The sequence below is a fragment of the Scyliorhinus torazame genome, chromosome 12 (assembly GCF_047496885.1).
Source record: "Scyliorhinus torazame isolate Kashiwa2021f chromosome 12, sScyTor2.1, whole genome shotgun sequence".
NCBI classification, from domain to species: domain Eukaryota; kingdom Metazoa; phylum Chordata; class Chondrichthyes; order Carcharhiniformes; family Scyliorhinidae; genus Scyliorhinus; species Scyliorhinus torazame.
In genome coordinates this window covers 70,433,346-70,451,597 of record NC_092718.1, presented here as the reverse complement: position 1 = coordinate 70,451,597, position 18,252 = coordinate 70,433,346, and the positions used below count along the sequence as shown (strand labels likewise).

Genomic DNA, 18,252 nt, shown 5'->3' with positions numbered 1-18,252 from the left:
CCCACCCTCTGTCTCTCTCCGCCACCCTCTCTCTCTCTCCCCACCCTCTCTCCCCCACCCTCTCTCTCTCCCCCACCCTCTGTGTCTCTCCCCCCACCCTCTCTCTCTCCCCCACGCTCTCTCTCTCCCCCACCCTCTCCCTCTCTCCCCCAACCTCACTCTCTCCCCCCACCCTCTCTCTCCCCCACCCACTGTCTCTCTCCCCCACCCTCTCTCTCTCCCCCACCCTCTCTCTCTCCCCCCACCCTCTGTCTCTCTCCCCCACCCTCTGTCTCTCTCCCCCCCACCCTCTCTCTCGCCCCCACCCTCTCTCTCTCCCCCACCCTCTCTCTCCCCCCCAACCTTGTCTCTCTCCCCCACCCTCAGTCTCTCTCCCCCACCCTCTCTCTCTCCCCCACGCTCTCTCTCTCCCCCACCCTCTCCCTCTCTCCCCCAACCTCACTCTCTCCCCCCACCCTCTCTCTCCCCCACCCACTGTCTCTCTCCCCCACCCTCTCTCTCTCCCCCACCCTCTCTCTCTCCCCCCACCCTCTGTCTCTCTCCCCCACCCTCTGTCTCTCTCCCCCCCACCCTCTCTCTCGCCCCCACCCTCTCTCTCTCCCCCACCCTCTCTCTCCCCCCCAACCTTGTCTCTCTCCCCCACCCTCAGTCTCTCTCCCCCACCCTCTCTCTCTCCCCCACCCTCCGTCTCTCTCCCCCAGCCTCTGTCTCTCTCCCCCAGCCTCTGTCTCTCTCCCCCACCCTCTCTCTCCCCCCACCCTCTGTCTCTCTCCCCCACCCTCTATCCCCCTCTCCCCCACCCTCTCTCCCTCACCCTCTCTCTCGCCCCCACCCTCTCCCTCTATCCCCCACCCTCACTCTCTCCCCCACCCTCTCTCCCTCTCTCCCCTGCCATCTCTCTCTCCCCCCACCCTCTGCCTCTCTCCCCCCACCCTCTGTCTCTCTCCTCCACCCTCTCTCTCTCCCTCACCCTCTGTCTCTCTCCCCCTCCCTTTGTCTCTCTCCCCCACCCTCTGTCTCTCCCCCAACCTCTCTCTCACCCCCCCACCCTCTGTCTCTCTCCCCCCACCCTCTCTCCCCCTCTTCCCCACCCTCTCTCTCTACCCCACCCTCTGTCTCTCTCCTCCACCCTCTCTCTCCCCCCCACCCTCTCCCTCTCTCCCCCACCTTCACTCTCTCCCCCCCCCACCCTCCCTCTCTCCCCCACCCTCTGTCTCTCTCCCCACCCTCTGTCTCTCTCCCCACCCTCTGTCACTCTCCCCCACCCTCTGTCTCTCTCCCCACCCTCTGTCTCTCCCCAACCCTCTCTCTCTCCCCCCCACCCTCTGTCTCTCTTCGCCCACCCTCTCTCCCCCACCCTCTCTCTCTCCCCCACCCTCTGTATCTCTCATCCTACCCTCTCTCTCTCCCCCACCCTCTCTCTCTCCCCCACCCTCTCCCTCTCTACCCCAACCTCACTCTCTCCCCCCCACCCTCTCTCTCCCCCACCCTCTGTATCTCGCCCCCACCCTCTGTCTCTCTCCCCCACCCTCTGTCTCTCTCCCCCCCACCCTCTCTATCCCCCGACCCTCTCTCTCTCCCCCACCCTCTCTCTCTCCCCCACCCTCTGTCTCTCTCCCCTGCCATCTCTCTCTCCCCCCCACCCTCTGCCTCTCTCCCCCCACCCTCTGTCTCTCTCCTCCACCCTCTCTCTCTCCCTCACCCTCTGTCTCTCTCCCCCTCCCTCTGTCTCTCTCCCCCACCCTCTGTCTCTCCCCCAACCTCTCTCTCACCCCCCCACCCTCTGTCTCTCTCCCCCCCACCCTCTCTCCCCCTCTTCCCCACCCTCTCTCTCTACCCCACCCTCTGTCTCTCTCCTCCACCCACTCTCTCGCCCCCACCCTCTCCCTCTCTCCCCCACCTTCACTCTCTCCCCCCCCCACCCTCCCTCTCTCCCCCACCCTATGTCTCTCTCCCCACCCTCTGTCTCTCTCCCCACCCTCTGTCACTCTCCCCCACCCTCTGTCTCTCTCCCCCACCCTCTGTCTCTCCCCAACCCTCTCTCTCTCCCCCCCACCCTCTGTCTCTCTTCGCCCACCCTCTCTCCCCCACCCTCTCTCTCTCCCCCACCCTCTGTATCTCTCATCCTACCCTCTCTCTCTCCCCCACCCTCTCTCTCTCCCCCACCCTCTCCCTCTCTACCCCAACCTCACTCTCTCCCCCCCACCCTCTCTCTCCCCCACCCTCTGTATCTCGCCCCCACCCTCTGTCTCTCTCCCCCACCCTCTGTCTCTCTCCCCCCCACCCTCTCTATCCCCCGACCCTCTCTCTCTCCCCCACCCTCTCTCTCTCCCCCACCCTCTGTCTCTCTCCCCCACCCTCTGTCTCTCTCCCCCACCCTCTGTCTCTCTCCCCCACCCTCCGTCTCTCTCCCCCACCCTCTGCCTCTCCCCCACCCTCTCTCTCCCCCCCACCCTCTGTCTCTCTCCCCCTCTCCCCCACACTCTCTCCCCCACCCTCTCTCTCGCCCCCACCCTCTCTCCCTCTCTCCCCTACCATCTCTCTCTCCCCCCACCCTCTCTCTCTCCCTCACCCTCTGTCTTTCCCCCCCACCCTCTGTCTCTCCCCCCCACCCTCTGTCTCTCCCCCCCACCCTCTGTCTCTCTCCCCCACCCTCTGTCTCTCCCCCACACCTGTCTCTCTCCCCCCACTCTCTCTCTCCCTCTCCCCCACCCTCTCTCTCTACCCCACCCTCTGTCTCTCTCCTCCACCCTCTCTCTCGCCCCAACCCTCTCCCTCTCTCCCCCACCCTCATTCTCTCCCCACAACCTCCCTCTCTCCCCCACCCTCTCTCTCTCCCCCCACCCTCTCTCTCTCCCCCACCCTCTCTCTCTCCCCCCACCCTCTGTCTCTCTCACCCACCCTCTGTCTCTCACCCACCCTCTGTCACTCTACCCCACCCTGTCTCTCTCCCCACCCTCTGTCTCTCTCCCCACCCTCTGTCTCTCTCCCCACCCTCTGTCTCTCTCCCCCACCCTCTGTCTCTCTCCCCCACCCTGTCTCTCTCCCCCCACCCTCTCTCTCTCCCCCCACCAACTGTCTCTCTCCCCCCACCATCTGTCTCTCTCCCCCCACCATCTGTCTCTCTCCCCCACCCTCTGTCTCTCTCCCCCACCCTCTCTCTCTCCCCAACCCTCTCTCTCTCTCCCCCACCCTCTGTCTCTCTCCCCCCACCCTCTCCCCCCACCCACTCTCCCTCCCACACCCTCTGTATCTCTCCCCCACCCTCTCTCTCCCCCCCACCCTCTCTGTCTCTCCCCCACCCTCTCTCTCTCTCCCACCCTCTCTCTCTCCCCCACCCTCTGTCTCTCTTCCCCCACCCTCTCTCTCTCTTCCCCACCCTCTCTCTCTCCCCCCACCCTCTCTCTCCCCCCACCCTCTCTCTCTCCCCCACCCTCTCTGTCTCCCCCCACCCTCTCTGTCTCCCCCCACCCTCTGTCTCTCCCCCCACCCTCTGTCTCTCTCCCCTCACCCTCTCTCGCCCCCACCCTCTGTCTCTCCCCGCCCTCTCTCTCTCCCCCCCACCCTCTGTCTCTCTCCCCCACCCTCTCTCACCCTCTCCCCCACCCTCTCTCTCTCCCCCACCCTCTGTCTCTCTCCCCCACCCTCTCTCTCCCCCACCCTCTCCCTCTCTCCCCCACCCTCACACTCTCCACCCACACTCCCTCTCTCCCCCACCCTCTCTCTCTCCCCCCACCCTCTCTTTCTCCCCCACCCTCACTCTCTCCCCCACCCTCTCTCCCTCTCTCCCCTCCCATCTCTCTCTCCCCCCACCCTCTGTCTCTCTCCCCCCACCCTCTGTCTATCTTCCCCACCCTCTGTCTCTCTCCCCCACCCTCTCCCTCCCCCACCCTCTCTCTCTCCCCCCATCTGTCTCTCTCCCCCACCCTCTGTCTCTCTCCCCCACCCTCTCTCTCTCCCCAACCCTCTCTCTCTCCCCCCCACCCTCTGTCTCTCTCCCCCCACCCTCTCTCCCCCACACTCTCTCTCTCCCCCACCCTCTGTATCTCTCCCCCCACCCTCTCTCTCTCCCCCCACCCTCTGTCTCTCTCCCCACCATCTGTCTCTCTCCCCCACACTCTGTCTCTCTCCCCCACCCTCTCTCTCTCCCCAACCCTCTCTCTCTCCCCCCCCACCCTCTGTCTCTCTCCCCCCACCCTCTCTCCCCCACCCTCTCTCTCTCCCCCACCCTCTGTATCTCTCCCCCACCCTCTCTCTCTCTCCCCCACCCTCACTCTCTCCCCCCACCCTCTCTCTCCCCCACCCTCTCTTTCTCTCCCCCACCCTCTGTCTCTCTCCCCACCATCTCTCTCTCCCCCACCCTCTGTCTCTCTTCCCCCACCCTCTGACTCTGTTCCCCACCCTCTTTCTCTCCCCCCACCCTCTCTCTCCCCCCCCACCCTCTCTCTCTCCCCCACCCTCTCTCTCTCCCCCCAACCTCTGTCTCTCCGCCCACCGTCTGTCTCTCTCCCCCACCCTCTGTCCCTCTCCCCCCACCCTCTCTCTCTACCCCACTCTCTGTCTCTCTCCTCCACCCTCTCTCTCGCCCCCACCCTCTCCCTCTCACCCCCACCCTCACTCTCTCCCCCCACCCTCCCTCTCTCCCCCACCCGCTCTCTCTCCCCCCACCCTCTCTCTCTCCCCCCACCCTCTCTCTCTCCCCCCACCCTCTGTCTCTCTCCCCACCCTCTGTCTCTCTTCCCACCCTCTGTCTCTCTCCCCTCACCCTCTCTCGCCCCCACCCTCTGTCTCTCCCCCGCCCTCTCTCTCTCCCCCCCACCCTCTGTCTCTCTCCCCCCACCCTCTCTCACCCTCTCCCCCACCCTCTCTCTCTCCCCCACCCTCTGTCTCTCTCCCCCACCCTCTCTCTCCCCCACCCTCTCCCTCTCTCCCCCACCCTCACACTCTCCACCCACACTCCCTCTCTCCCCCACCCTCTCTCTCTCCCCCCACCCTCTCTTTCTCCCCCACCCTCACTCTCTCCCCCACCCTCTCTCCCTCTCTCCCCTACCATCTCTCTCTCCCCCCACCCTCTGTCTCTCTCCCCCCACCCTCTGTTCTATCTTCCCCACCCTCTGTCTCTCTCCCCCACCCTCTCCCTCCCCCACCCTCTCTCTCTCCCCCCATCTGTCTCTCTCCCCCACCCTCTGTCTCTCTCCCCCACCCTCTCTCTCTCCCCAACCCTCTCTCTCTCCCCCCCACCCTCTGTCTCCCTCCCCCCACCCTCTCTCCCCCACTCTCTCTCTCCCCCACCCTCTGTATCTCTCCCCACCCTCTCTCTCTCCCCCCACCCTCTGTCTCTCTCCCCACCATCTGTCTCTCTCCCCCACACTCTGTCTCTCTCCCCCACCCTCTCTCTCTCCCCAACCCTCTCTCTCTCCCCCCCACCCTCTGTCTCTCTCCCCCCACCCTCTCTCCCCCACCCTCTCTCTCTCCCCCACCCTCTGTATCTCTCCCCCACCCTCTCCCTCTCTCCCCCACCCTCACTCTCTCCCCCCACCCTCTCTCTCCCCCACCCTCTCTTTCTCTCCCCCACCCTCTGTCTCTCTCCCCACCATCTCTCTCTCCCCCACCCTCTGTCTCTCTTCCCCCACCCTCTGACTCTCTTCCCCACCCTCTTTCTCTCCCCCCACCCTCTCTCTCCCCCCCCACCCTCTCTCTCTCCCCCACCCTCTCTCTCTCCCCCCAACCTCTGTCTCTCCGCCCACCGTCTGTCTCTCTCCCCCACCCTCTGTCCCTCTCCCCCCACCCTCTCTCTCTACCCCACTCTCTGTCTCTCTCCTCCACCCTCTCTCTCGCCCCCACCCTCTCCCTCTCACCCCCACCCTCACTCTCTCCCCCCACCCTCCCTCTCTCCCCCACCCGCTCTCTCTCCCCCCACCCTCTCTCTCTCCCCCCACCCTCTCTCTCTCCCCCCACCCTCTGTCTCTCTCCCCACCCTCTGTCTCTCTTCCCACCCTCTGTCTCTCACCCCCCACCCTCTGTCTCTCTCACCCACACTCTGTCTCTCTCCCCCACCCTCTGTCTCTCTCCCCCACCCTCTCTCTCTCCCCCACCCTCTCTCTCTCCCCCACCATCTGTCTCTCTCCCCCACCCTCTGTCTCTCTCCCCCACCGTTTCTCTCTCCCCAACCCTCTCTCTCTCCCCCCCACCCTCTGTCTCTCTCCGCCCACCCTCTCTCCCCACACCCACTCTCTCTCCCCCACCCTCTGTATCTCTCCCCCACCCTCTCTCTCTCCCCCCACCCTCTGTCTCTCTCCCCACCCTCTGTCTCTCTCCCCACCCTCTGTCTCTCTCCCCCACCCTCTGTCTCTCTCTCCCACACTCTGTCTCTCTCCCCCACCCTCTGTCTCTCTCCCCCACCCTCTCTCTCCCCCCACCCTCTCTCTCTCCCCCCACCATCTGTCTCTCTCCCCCATCCTCTGTCTCTCTCCCCCACCCTCTCTCACTCCCCAACCCTCTCTCTCTCCCCCCCACCGTCTGTCTCTCTCCCCCCACCCTCTCTCCCCCACCCTCTCTCTCTCCCCCACCCTCTGTATCTCTCCCCCACCCTCTCTCTCTCCCCCACCCTCTCCCTCTCTCCCCCACCCTCACTCTCTCCCCCCCACCCTCTCTCCCCCACCCTCTCTGTCTCTCCCCCACCCTCTCTGTCTCTCCCCCACCCTCTGTCTCTCTCCCCCACCCTCTCTCTCTCCCCCACCCTCTGTTTCTGTTCCCCACCCTCATTCTCTCTTCCCCACCCTCTGTCTCTCTTCCCCACCCTCTTTCTCTCCCCCCACCCTCTCTCTCCCCCCCACCCTCTCTCTCTCACCCACCCTCTCTCTCTCCCCCCACCCTCTGTCTCTTCCCCCACCCTCTGTCTCTCTCCCCCACCCTCAGTCTCTCTCCCCCACCCTCTCCCCCACCCTCTCTCCCCCACCCTCTCTCTTGCCCCCACCCTCTCCCTCTCTCCCCCACCCTCACTCTCTCCCCCAACCTCTCTCCCTCTCTCCCCCACCATCTCCCCCTCCCCAACCCTCTGTCTCTCTCCCCCCCACCCTCTGTCTCGCTCCTCCACCCTCTCTCTCTCCCCCACCCTCTGTGTCTCTCCCCCACCCTCTGTTTCTCTCCCCCACCCTCTGTTTCTCTCCCCCACCCTCACTCCCCCCCACCCTCTGTCCCTCTCCCCCACCCTCTCTCTCTACCCCACCCTCTGTCTCTCTCCTCCACCCTCTCTCTCGCCCCCACCCTCTCCCTCTCTCCCCCACCCTCACTCTCTCCCCCACCCTCACTCTCTCCCCCACCCTCCCTCTCTCCCCCACCCTCTCTCTCCCCCACCCTCAGTCTCTCTCGCCCACCCTCTCGCCCCCTCTCCCCCACCCTCTCTCCCCCACCCTCTCTCTCGCCCCCACCCTCTCCCTCTCTCCCCCACCCTCACTCTCTCCCCCACCCTCTCTCCCTCTCTCCCCCACCATCTCTCTCTCCCCCACCCTCTGTCTCTCTCCCCCCCCCTCTGTCTCTCTCCCCCACCCTCTGTCTCTCTCCCCCCACCCTCTGTCTCTCTCCCCCACCCTCACTCCCCCCCACCCTCTGTCCCTCTCCCCCCACACTCTCTCTACCCCACCCACTGTCGCTCTCCTCCACCCTCTCTCTCGCCCCCACCCTCTCCCTCTCTCCCCCACCCTCACTCTCTCCCCCCACCCTCCCTCTCTCCCCCACCCTCTCTCTCTGCCCCCACCCTCTGTCTCTCTCCCCACCCTCTGTCTCTCTCCCCACCCTCTGTCTCTCTCCCCCACCCCCTGTCTCTCTCCCCCACCCTATCTCTCTCCCCCACCCTCTCTCTCTCCCCCAACCATCTGTCTCTCTCCCTCCACCATCTGTCTCTCTCCCCCACCCTCTGTCTCTCTCCGCCACCCTCTCTCTCTCTCCCCCACCCTCTCTCCCCCACCCTCTCTCTCTCCCCCACCCTCACTCTTTCCCCCCACCCTCTCTCTCCCCCACCCACTGTCTCTCTCCCCCACCCTCTCTCTCTCCCCCACCCTCTCTCTCTCCCCCCACCCTCTGTCTCTCTCCCCCACCCTCTGTCTCTCTCCCCCCACCCTCCCTCTCTCCCCCACCCTCTCTCTCTCCCCCACCCTCTCTCTCCCCCCCAACCTTGTCTCTCTCCCCCACCCTCAGTCTCTCTCCCCCACCCTCTCTCTCTCCCCCACCCTCCGTTTCCCTCCCCCAGCCTCTGTCTCTCTCCCCCCACCCTCTGTCTCTCTCCCCCACCCTCTGCCTCCCCCCACCCTCTCTCTCCCCCCACCCTCTGTCTCTCTCCCCCACCCTCTCTCCCCCTCTCCCCCACCCTCTCTCCCCCACCCTCTCTCTCGCCCCCACCCTCTCCCTCTATCCCCCACCCTCACTCTCTCCCCACCCTCTCTCCCTCTCTCCCCTGCCATCTCTCTCTCCCCCCACCCTCTGCCTCTCTCCCCCCACCCGCTGTCTCTCTCCTCCACCCTCTCTCTCTCCCTCACCCTCTGTCTCTCTCCCCCTCCCTCTGTCTCTCTCCCCCACCCTCTGTCTCTCCCCCAACCTCTCTCTCACCCCCCCACCCTCTGTCTCTCTCCACCCACCCTCTCTCCCCCTCTTCCCCACCCTCTCTCTCTACCCCACCCTCTGTCTCTCTCCTCCACCCTCTCTCTCGCCCCCACCCTCTCCCTCTCTCCCCCACCCTCACTCTCTCCCCCCCCCACCCTCCCTCTCTCCCCCACCCTATGTCTCTCTCCCCACCCTCTGTCTCTCTCCCCACCCTCTGTCACTCTCCCCCACCCTCTGTCTCTCTCCCCCACCCTCTGTCTCTCCCCAACCATCTCTCTCTCCCCCCCACCCTCTGTCTCTCTTCGCCCACCCTCTCTCCCCCACCCTCTCTCTCTCCCCCACCCTCTGTATCTCTCATCCTACCCTCTCTCTCTCCCCCACCCTCTCTCTCTCCCCCACCCTCTCCCTCTCTCCCCCAACCTCACTCTCTCCCCCCCACCCTCTCTCTCCCCCACCCTCTGTATCTCGCCCCCACCCTCTGTCTCTCTCCCCCACCCTCTGTCTCTCTCCCTCCCACCCTCTCTATCCCCCGACCCTCTCTCTCTCCCCCACCCTCTCTCTCTCCCCCACCCTCTGTCTCTCTCCCCCACCCTCTGTCTCTCTCCCCCACCCTCTGTCTCTCTCCCCCACCCTCTGTCTCTCTCCCCCACCCTCCGTCTCTCTCCCCCACCCTCTGCCTCTCCCCCACCCTCTCTCTCCCCCCCACCCTCTGTCTCTCTCCCCCTCTCCCCCACTCTCTCTCCCCCACCCTCTCTCTCGCCCCCACCCTCTCCCTCTCTCCCCCACCCTCACTCTCTCCCCCACCCTCTCTCCCTCTCTCCCCTACCATCTCTCTCTCCCCCCACCCTCTCTCTCTCCCTCACCCTCTGTCTCTCTCCCCAACCCTCTGTCTCTCCCCCCACCCTCTGTCTCTCTCCCCCACCCTCTGTCTCTCCCCCACACCTTCTGTCTCTCTCCCCCCACTCTCTCTCTCCCTCTCCCCCACCCTCTCTCTCTACCCCACACTCTGTCTCTCTCCTCCACCCTCTCTCTCGCCCCAACCCTCTCCCTCTCTCCCCCACCCTCATTCTCTCCCCCAACCTCCCTCTCTCCCCCACCCTCTCTCTCTCCCCCCACCCTCTCTCTCTCCCCCACCCTCTCTCTCTCCCCCCACCCTCTGTCTCTCTCACCCACCCTCTGTCCCTCACCCACCCTCTGTCACTCTACCCCACCCTGTCTCTCTCCCCACCCTCTGTCTCTCTCCCCACCCTCTGTCTCTCTCCCCCACCCTCTGTCTCTCTCCCCCACCCTCTCTCTCTCCCCCACCCTCTCTCTCTCCCCCACCCTCTCTCTCTCCCCCCACCATCTGTCTCTCTCCCCCCACCCTCTGTCTCTCCCCCCACCCTCTGTCTCTCTCCCCTCACCCTCTCTCTCCCCCACCCTCTCTCTCTCCCCCCACCATCTGTCTCTCTTCCCCCACCATCTGTCTCTCTTCCCCCACCCTCTGTCTCTCTCCCCCACCCTCTCTCTCTTCCCAACCCTCTCTCTCTCTCCCCCACCCTCTGTCTCTCTCCCCCCACCCTCTCCCCCCACCCTCTCTCCCTCCCACACCCTCTGTATCTCTCCCCCACCCTCTCTCTCCCCCCCACCCTCTCTGTCTCTCCCCCACCCTCTCTCTCTCTCCCACCCTCTCTCTCTCCCCCACCCTCTGTCTCTCTTCCCCCACCCTCTCTCTCTCTTCCCCACCCTCTCTCTCTCCCCCCACCCTCTCTCTCCCCCCACCCTCTCTCTCTCCCCCACCCTCTCTGTCTCCCCCCACCCTCTCTGTCTCCCCCCACCCTCTGTCTCTCCCCCCACCCTCTGTCTCTCTCCCCTCACCCTCTCTCGCCCCCACCCTCTGTCTCTCCCCCGCCCTCTCTCTCTCCCCCCCACCCTCTGTCTCTCTCCCCCCACCCTCTCTCACCCTCTCTCCCACCCTCTCTCTCTCCCCCACCCTCTGTCTCTCTCCCCCACCCTCTCTCTCCCCCACCCTCTCCCTCTCTCCCCCACCCTCACACTCTCCACCCACACTCCCTCTCTCCCCCACCCTCTCTCTCTCCCCCCACCCTCTCTTTCTCCCCACCCTCACTCTCTCCCCCACACTCTCTCCCTCTCTCCCCTACCATCTCTCTCTCCCCCCACCCTCTGTCTCTCTCCCCCCACCCTCTGTCTCTCTTCCCCACCCTCTGTCTCTCTCCCCCACCCTCTGTCTCTCTCCCCCACCCTCTGTCTCTCCCCCACCCTCTCTCCCCCACCCGCTGTCTCTCTCCCCCACCCTCTGTCTCTCTCCCCTGCCCTCTCTCTCCCCGCCACCCTCTCTCTCTCCCCCCACCATCTGTCTCTCTCCCCCCACCATCTGTCTCTCTCCCCCACCCTCTGTCTCTCTCCCCCACCCTCTCTCTCTCCCCAACCCTCTCTCTCTCTCCCCCACCCTCTGTCTCTCTCCCCCCACCCTCTCCCCCCCACCCTCTCTCCCTCCCACACCCTCTGTATCTCTCCCCCACCCTCTCTCTCCCCCCCACCCTCTCTGTCTCTCCCCCACCCTCTCTCTCTCTCCCACCCTCTCTCTCTCCCCCACCCTCTGTCTCTCTTCCCCCACCCTCTCTCTCTCTTCCCCACCCTCTCTCTCTCCCCCCACCCTCTCTCTCCCCCCACCCTCTCTCTCTCCCCCACCCTCTCTGTCTCCCCCCACCCTCTCTGTCTCCCCCCACCCTCTGTCTCTCCCCCCACCCTCTGTCTCTCTCCCCTCACCCTCTCTCGCCCCCACCCTCTGTCTCTCCCCCGCCCTCTCTCTCTCCCCCCCACCCTCTGTCTCTCTCCCCCCACCCTCTCTCACCCTCTCCCCCACCCTCTCTCTCTCCCCCACCCTCTGTCTCTCTCCCCCACCCTCTCTCTCCCCCACCCTCTCCCTCTCTCCCCCACCCTCACACTCTCCACCCACACTCCCTCTCTCCCCCACCCTCTCTCTCTCCCCCCACCCTCTCTTTCTCCCCCACCCTCACTCTCTCCCCCACCCTCTCTCCCTCTCTCCCCTACCATCTCTCTCTCCCCCCACCCTCTGTCTCTCTCCCCCCACCCTCTGTCTCTCTTCCCCACCCTCTGTCTCTCTCCCCCACCCTCTGTCTCTCTCCCCCACCCTCTGTCTCTCCCCCACCCTCTCTCCCCCACCCGCTGTCTCTCTCCCCCACCCTCTGTCTCTCCGCCCTGCCCTCTCTCTCCCCGCCACCATCTGTCTCTCTCCCCCACCCTCAGTCTCTCTCCCCCCACCATCTGTCTCTCTCCCCCACCCTCTGTCTCTCTCCCCCACCCTCCGTCTCTCTCCCCACCCTCTGTCTCTCTCCCCAACCCTCTCTCTCTCCCCCCCACCCTCTGTCTCTCTCCCCCACCCTCTCTCCCCCTCTCCCCCACTCTCTCTCTCTCCCCCACCCTCTGTGTATCTCTCCCCCACCCTCTCACCCCCACCCTCTCTCTCGCCACCACCCTCTCCCTCTCTCCCACACCCTCATCTCTCCCCCCACCATCTCTCCCTCTCTCCCCCACCCTCTCTCTCTCCCCCCACCCTCTCTCTCTCCCCCCACCCTCTCTCTCTCTACCCACCCTCTCTCTCTCTCTCCCCCACCCTCTCTCTCTTCCCCCACCCTCTGTCTCTCTCTCCCCCCACCCTCTCTCTCTCTCCCCCACCCTCTGTCTCTCTCCCCCACCCTCTGTCTCTCTCCCCCACCCTCTCTCTCTCCCCCACCCTCTCTCTCCCCCCACCCTCTGTCTCTCACCCCTACCCTCCCTGTCTCTCTCCCCCCACCCTCTCTCTCCCCCCACCATCTCTCTCTTCCCCCGCCCCTGCCCTCCCACCCCTCCCCCACCCGCACCTCCACCCTCCCCGCACTCCCACCCCTCCCCGCGCTCCCACTGTCCCCCGCAGCCCAACCAATCCCCTGCCCTCCCCCCATCCTCCCCCACAATTCCCTCCCACCCACCACCCACCCACCCACCACTCCCACATTTCCCCCACCCTGCCACACCTCCCCAACCCACCAACGCCCCGCCCTCCAACCCGTCCCCTGCCTCCCACCCCTCCCCCGCCCTCCCACCCCTCCCCGCCCTCACACCCCCTCCCCCGCACTCACACCCCTCCCCCGCCCTCACACCCCTCCCCCGCCCTCACACCCCTCCCCGCCCTCACACCCCTCCCTGCCCTTACACCCCTCCCCGCCCTCACACCCCTCCCACGCCCTCACACCCCACCCCCGCCCTCACACCCCACCCCCGCCCTCACACCCTCCCCCTCCCTCACACCCTTTCCGGCCCTCATACCCTCCCCCGCCCTCACACCCTCCCCCGCCCTCACACCCTCCCCCTCCCTCACACCCTTCCCCGCCCTCACACACTCCCCTGCCCTCACACCCTCTCCCTCCCTCACACCCGTCCCCTGCCCTCACACCCTACCCCGCCCTCCCCCTCCCCCACCCTCCCGCCCCTCCCCTACCCTCCCACCCATCCCTCTAAACTCTCCGACCCTACCAACCCTAGCTGGCTTTGAAAGCAGACCAAGGCAGGCCAGCAGCACGGTTCAATTCCCGTAACAGCCTCCCCGAACAGGCGCCGGAATGTGGCGACTAAGGGCTTTTCCCAGTAACTTCATTGAAGCCTACTTGTGACAATAAGCGATTTTCATTTCATTTCATTTCCTGCCCTCACACCCTCCCTTACAGCATCCCCTGCCCTCAAACCCTCCCCCGCCCTCACACCCTCCCTAGCCCTCCCACCAATGCCCCGCCCTCCATCCGCTCCCCTGCCCACCCCTCCCACCCATCCCCCACCCTCCCACCCATCCCCTGCCCTCACACGCCTCCCCGCCCTCACACCCATCCCCCGCCTTCACACGCCTCCCCGCCCTCACATGCCTCCCCACCCTCACACCCATCCCCGCCTTCACACGCCTCCCCGCCCTCACACCCCTCCCCACCTCCCCCGCCCTCACACGCCTCCCCGCCCTCACACCCCTCCCCTTCCCTCACACCATCCCCCGCCCTCCCACATTTTCCCCGCCCTGCCCACCCCTCCCCACCCTCCCACCCCTCCCGCACCCTCAAACACCTCCCCCGCCCTCACACGCCTCCCCTGCCGTCATACCCTCCCCGCCCTCACACCCTCCCTCGCCCTCACACCCTCCCCCGCCCTCACATCCTCCGCCGCCCTCACACCCTCCCCGCCCTCACACCCATCCCCTGCCCTCACACCCTCCCTTACACCATGCCCCGCCCTCCCACATTTTCCTCGCCCTGCCCACCCCTCCACATCCTGCCCACCCCTCCCCCGCCCTCCCACCCCTCCCCACCCTTAAACACCTCCCCCGCCCTCACACGCCTCCCCTGCCCTCATACCCTCCCCCTTCCTTCCCTCACACCCTCCCTCGCCCTCACACCCTCCCTCGCCCTCACACCCTCCCCCGCCCTCACACCTTCCCCGCCCTCACACCTTCCCCGCCCTCACACCCCTCCCCCGCCCTCACAACCCTCCCCGCCCTCACAACCCTCCCCGCCCTCACAACCCTCCCCGCCCTCACACCCTCCCCCGCCCTCACACCCTCCACCGCCTCACACCCTCCCCCGCCCTCACCACCCTCACAACCCTCCCCGCCCTCACACCCTCCTCCGCCCTCACACGCCTCCCCGCCCACACTCCTCCCCCGCCCTCACACCCTCCCCCACACCCCTCCCCTGCCCTCACACCCTCCCCCTCCCTCGTCCTTACGCCCTACCCCGCTCTCCCACCCCTCCCCCGCCCTCCCACCCATCCCCCTAAACTCTCCGACCCTACCAACCTTCACCCCTCCCCCGCCCTCCCACCCATTCCTCTAAACTCTCCGACCCTACAAACCCTCTCCTCTCCTGCCCTCACACCCTCCCCCACCCTCACACCCTCCCTTACACCCCTCCCCCACCCTCCCCCACCCTAACACCCGTCCCCCACCCTCACACTCCTCCCCCGCCCACATACCCCTCCCATGCCTTCACACCCCTCTCCACCTTCTCCCCACACAACCCTGTCCGTCCCCTCCCTCCCTTCCCCTGCCCCTCTCCCGTCTGCTCCCCTCTCCTCCTCCCCCCACCCCTCCCCGGGCTGTAAATTGATTGGCGCGGTCTGTGGTGAGGGTCACTACCCCAGCTTCATGAGTTGGAGGTGGTGGGATCTTCCTGTGCAGCGTTCTTTGGTCATCGGTCTTTTCACAATGTCTCTCTCTCTCTCTCTCTTCCCCCTCTTTCCATCTCAATCTTTGTTTCCTGCTTTCATCTCTCTTATATAATTCTACTTCTCCATTATCTTCCCCCTTCTCGCTCTCCTCACTCTCTCTTCTCTCCCTCCCCTCCCACCTCTCTCCCTCCCCTCCCACCCCTCTCCCTCCCTTCCCACCCCTCTCCCTCCCTTCCCACCCCTCTCCCTCCCCTCTCGCCTCTCTCCCTTTCCTCCTGCCTCACTCCCTCCCCCCCGCCTCTCACCCTCTCCTCCCGCCTCTCTCCCACCCCTCCCGCCTCTCTCCCTCCCCTTTCACCTCTCTCCCACCTCTCCCACCTCTCTCGCTCCCCTCTCGCCTCTCTCCCTCCCCTCCCGCCTCTCTCCCTCCCGCCTCTCTCCCTCCCCTCCCGCCTCTCTCCTTCCCCTCCCCCTCTCCCTCTCTCCCTCCCCTCCCGCCACTCGCCCTCCCCCTCACCTCTCTCCCTCCTCTCCCGCCTCTCTCGCTCCCCTCGCGCCTCTCTCCCTCCCTCCCGCCTCTCTCCCTCCCCTCTCACCTCTCTCCCTCCTCTCCCGCCTCTCTCCCTCCCCTCCCGCCTCTCTCCCTCCTCTCTCGCTCCCCTCGCGCCTCTCTCCCTTCCTTCCCGCCTCTCTCCCTCCCCTCACGCCTCTCTCCCTCCCCTCCCGCCTCTCGCCTCTCGCGTTCCCCTCCCGCCTCTCTCCCTTCCCTCTCGCCTCTCTCCCTCCCCTCCCGCCTCTCTCCCTCCCCTCCCGCCTCTCTCCCTCCTCTCCCACCTCTCTCGCTCGCCTCTCGCCCTCCCCTCTCACCTCTCTCCCTCTCCTCCCGCCTCTCTCCCTCCCCTCCCGCTTCTCTCCCTCCCCTCTCACCTCTCTCACTCCTCTCCCGCCTCTCTCCCTCCCCTCCCGCCTCTCTCCCTCCTCTCTCCCTCCCCTCTCGCCTCTCTCCCTCCTCTCCCGCCTCTCTCCCTCCCCTCCCGCCTCTCTCCCTCCTCTCTCCCTCCCATCCCGCCTCTCTCCCTCCCCTCCCGCCTCTCTCCCTCCCCTCTCACTTCTCTCCCTCCTCTCCCGCCTCTCTCCCTCCCCTTCTGCCTCTCTCGCTCCCCTCTCGCCTCTCTCCCTCCCCTCTCACCTCTCTCCCTCCTCGGCCACCTCTCTCGCTCCCCCGCCTCTCTCCCTCTCCTCTCGCCTCTCTCCCTCCCCTCTCGCCTCTCTCCCTCCCCCCCGCCTCTCTCCCTCCCCTCCCGCCTCTCTCCCTCCCCTCCCGCCTCTCTCCCTCCCCTCCCGCCTCTCTCCCTCCCCTCCCGCCTCTCTCCCTCCCATCCCGCCTCTCTCCCTCCCCCCGCCTCTCTCGCTCCCCTCCCGTCTCCCTCCCTCCCCTCCCGCCTCTCTCCCTCCCCTCTCACCTCTCTCCCGCCTCTCTCCCTCCCCTCCCGCCTCTCTCCCTCCTCTCACGCTTCTCTCGCTCCCCTCTCACCTCTCTCCCTCCACTCTCACCTCTCTCCCTCCTCTCCCGCCTCTCTCGCTCCCCTCCCGCCTCTCTCGCTCCCCTCCCGCCTCTCTCGCTCCCCTCGCGCCTCTCTCGCTCCCCTCCTGCCTCTCTCGCTCCCCTCTCGCCTCTCTCCCTCCACTCTCACCTCTCTCCCGCCTCTCTCGCTCCCCTCTCGCCTCTCTCCCTCCCCGCCCACCTCTCCCCCTTCCCGCCTCTTTCACCCCCTCTCTCACCCCCTTCCTCTCTCCCTCCCCTCCGCTTCTTTCTCCCTCCCCTCCTCTCTCCCTCCCCTCCTCTCTCCCTTCCCTCCCCTCCTCTCTCCCTTCCCTCCCCTTCTCTCTCCCCTCCCCTCCTCTCTCCCTTCCCTCCCCTCCTCTCTCCCTCTCCTCCCCATTCCCTCTCCCCTATGCTCCTTCTCCCTCTCCCCTATGCTCCTTCTCCCTCTCCCCTATGCTCCCTCTCCCCTACCCTCCCTCTCCCCTACCCTCCCTCTCTCTCACCCTCCCTCTCTCTCTCTCCCCTACCTTCCCTCCCTCTCACCCCTAACCTCCCTCCCTCTCTCCCCTACCCTCCCTTTCTCCCCTACCCTCCCTTCCTCCCCTCCCCTCCCTTCCTCTTTCCCCTACCCTCTCTCCCCCTACCCGCCTTCCTTCTCTTCCCTTCATCTACCCCCTCTCTCTCCCCTTCTCTCTTCCCCTGCCCCCTCTCCTGCCCTCTCAAACCCTCACCCACCCTCTCTCTCCCTCTGTCTCTCCCCCCTCTCTCTCCCTCTCCGCCTCTCACTTCTTCTCTCTCTCTCTGTCTCTGTCTGTCTCTGTCTCTCTCACTCCCCCCCCCCCCCCCCCTCTCTCTCTCTCTCTCTCACACCCTCTCTGCCTCCTACTCTCTCTCCCTCTCTGCCTCTCACTCCCTCTGTCTCCGTCTCTGTCTCTCTCTCACACTCCATCTCTGCGCCTCTTTTGCTCTCTGTCTCTCACTCCCTCTCTCCCTGCTGCCACGGACTCTCCTGCCTGTGGATTTGACACCAGAATCTCAGCTTACACCCCAGAAAGGTGAGACAGTCTCGGAACAACATTATTACACCACCCAGCGTATCCCAGCCATTGATTGGCTGCCTTGTTACCCAATGGAAAATAGCTAAAAAAAACGGCTCGATGAGGTCATCGACAAATGGAACTGGCTGGCACAAGTGGACAAATCACAGAATTGTTTGGGGACAGAAGGAGACCGGTCTCTCCAAACGAGCTTTCTGACTTAGCTCCAATCCCCTGCCTTTACCCCGTATCTCCTGCACATTGTTTCTGTTCAAATAATCATCCAATGCCCCCTCACGAATGTCTCGATTGAACCTGCCTCCACCGCACTTCCAGGCAGAAAGTTCCAGACCCAGCAACTCACTGTGTGAGGAAATTTATTTTCACACCACATTTGTTTCTTTTACAAATCACTTTACATCTGTGCCGTCTCATTCTCGATCCTTTTACGAGCGGCAACAGTTTCTCCCCGACTACTCTGTCCAGCCCCCTCAACTCTCTTCTCATCTTTCATCTCTCCAAGGAGAATAGGCCCAACCTCGCCAATCTATCATCATCACTGAAGCTTCTCATCCCTGGAGAGGACATGGAGACACCAGTCAGTATACAGATATCCCCCTGAGAGAGGGGGGACTGAGAGACACCAGTCAGTGTACAGATATCCCCCTGAGAGAGGGGGGGACTGAGAGATGCCAGTCAGTGTACAGATATCTCCCTGAGAGAGAGAGGGGACTGAGAAACACCATTCAGTGTACAGATATCTCCCTGAGAGAGAGAGGACTGAGAGACACCAGTCAGTGTACAGATATCTCCCTTAGAGAGAGGGGACTGAGAGACACCAGTCAGTGTACAGATATCCCC

General features: G+C 65.5%; 2 protein-coding genes across 2 annotated transcripts in view; one reads left to right on the top strand and one right to left on the bottom strand.

Annotated features, from left to right (window-relative positions):
* Positions 1-18,252, bottom strand: part of LOC140387057 (dual specificity tyrosine-phosphorylation-regulated kinase 1A-like) — a 142,657-nt gene that overhangs the window by 70,104 nt on the left and 54,301 nt on the right. The window lies entirely within an intron of this gene.
* Positions 17,391-18,252, top strand: part of LOC140387190 (amyloid beta precursor like protein 2-like) — an 83,087-nt gene continuing 82,225 nt past the window's right edge. Inside the window, exon 1 of the mRNA XM_072470171.1 lies at positions 17,391-17,409. The gene's annotated coding sequence lies outside the window, so the exon portion shown is untranslated. The remainder of the gene's footprint in view (positions 17,410-18,252) is intronic.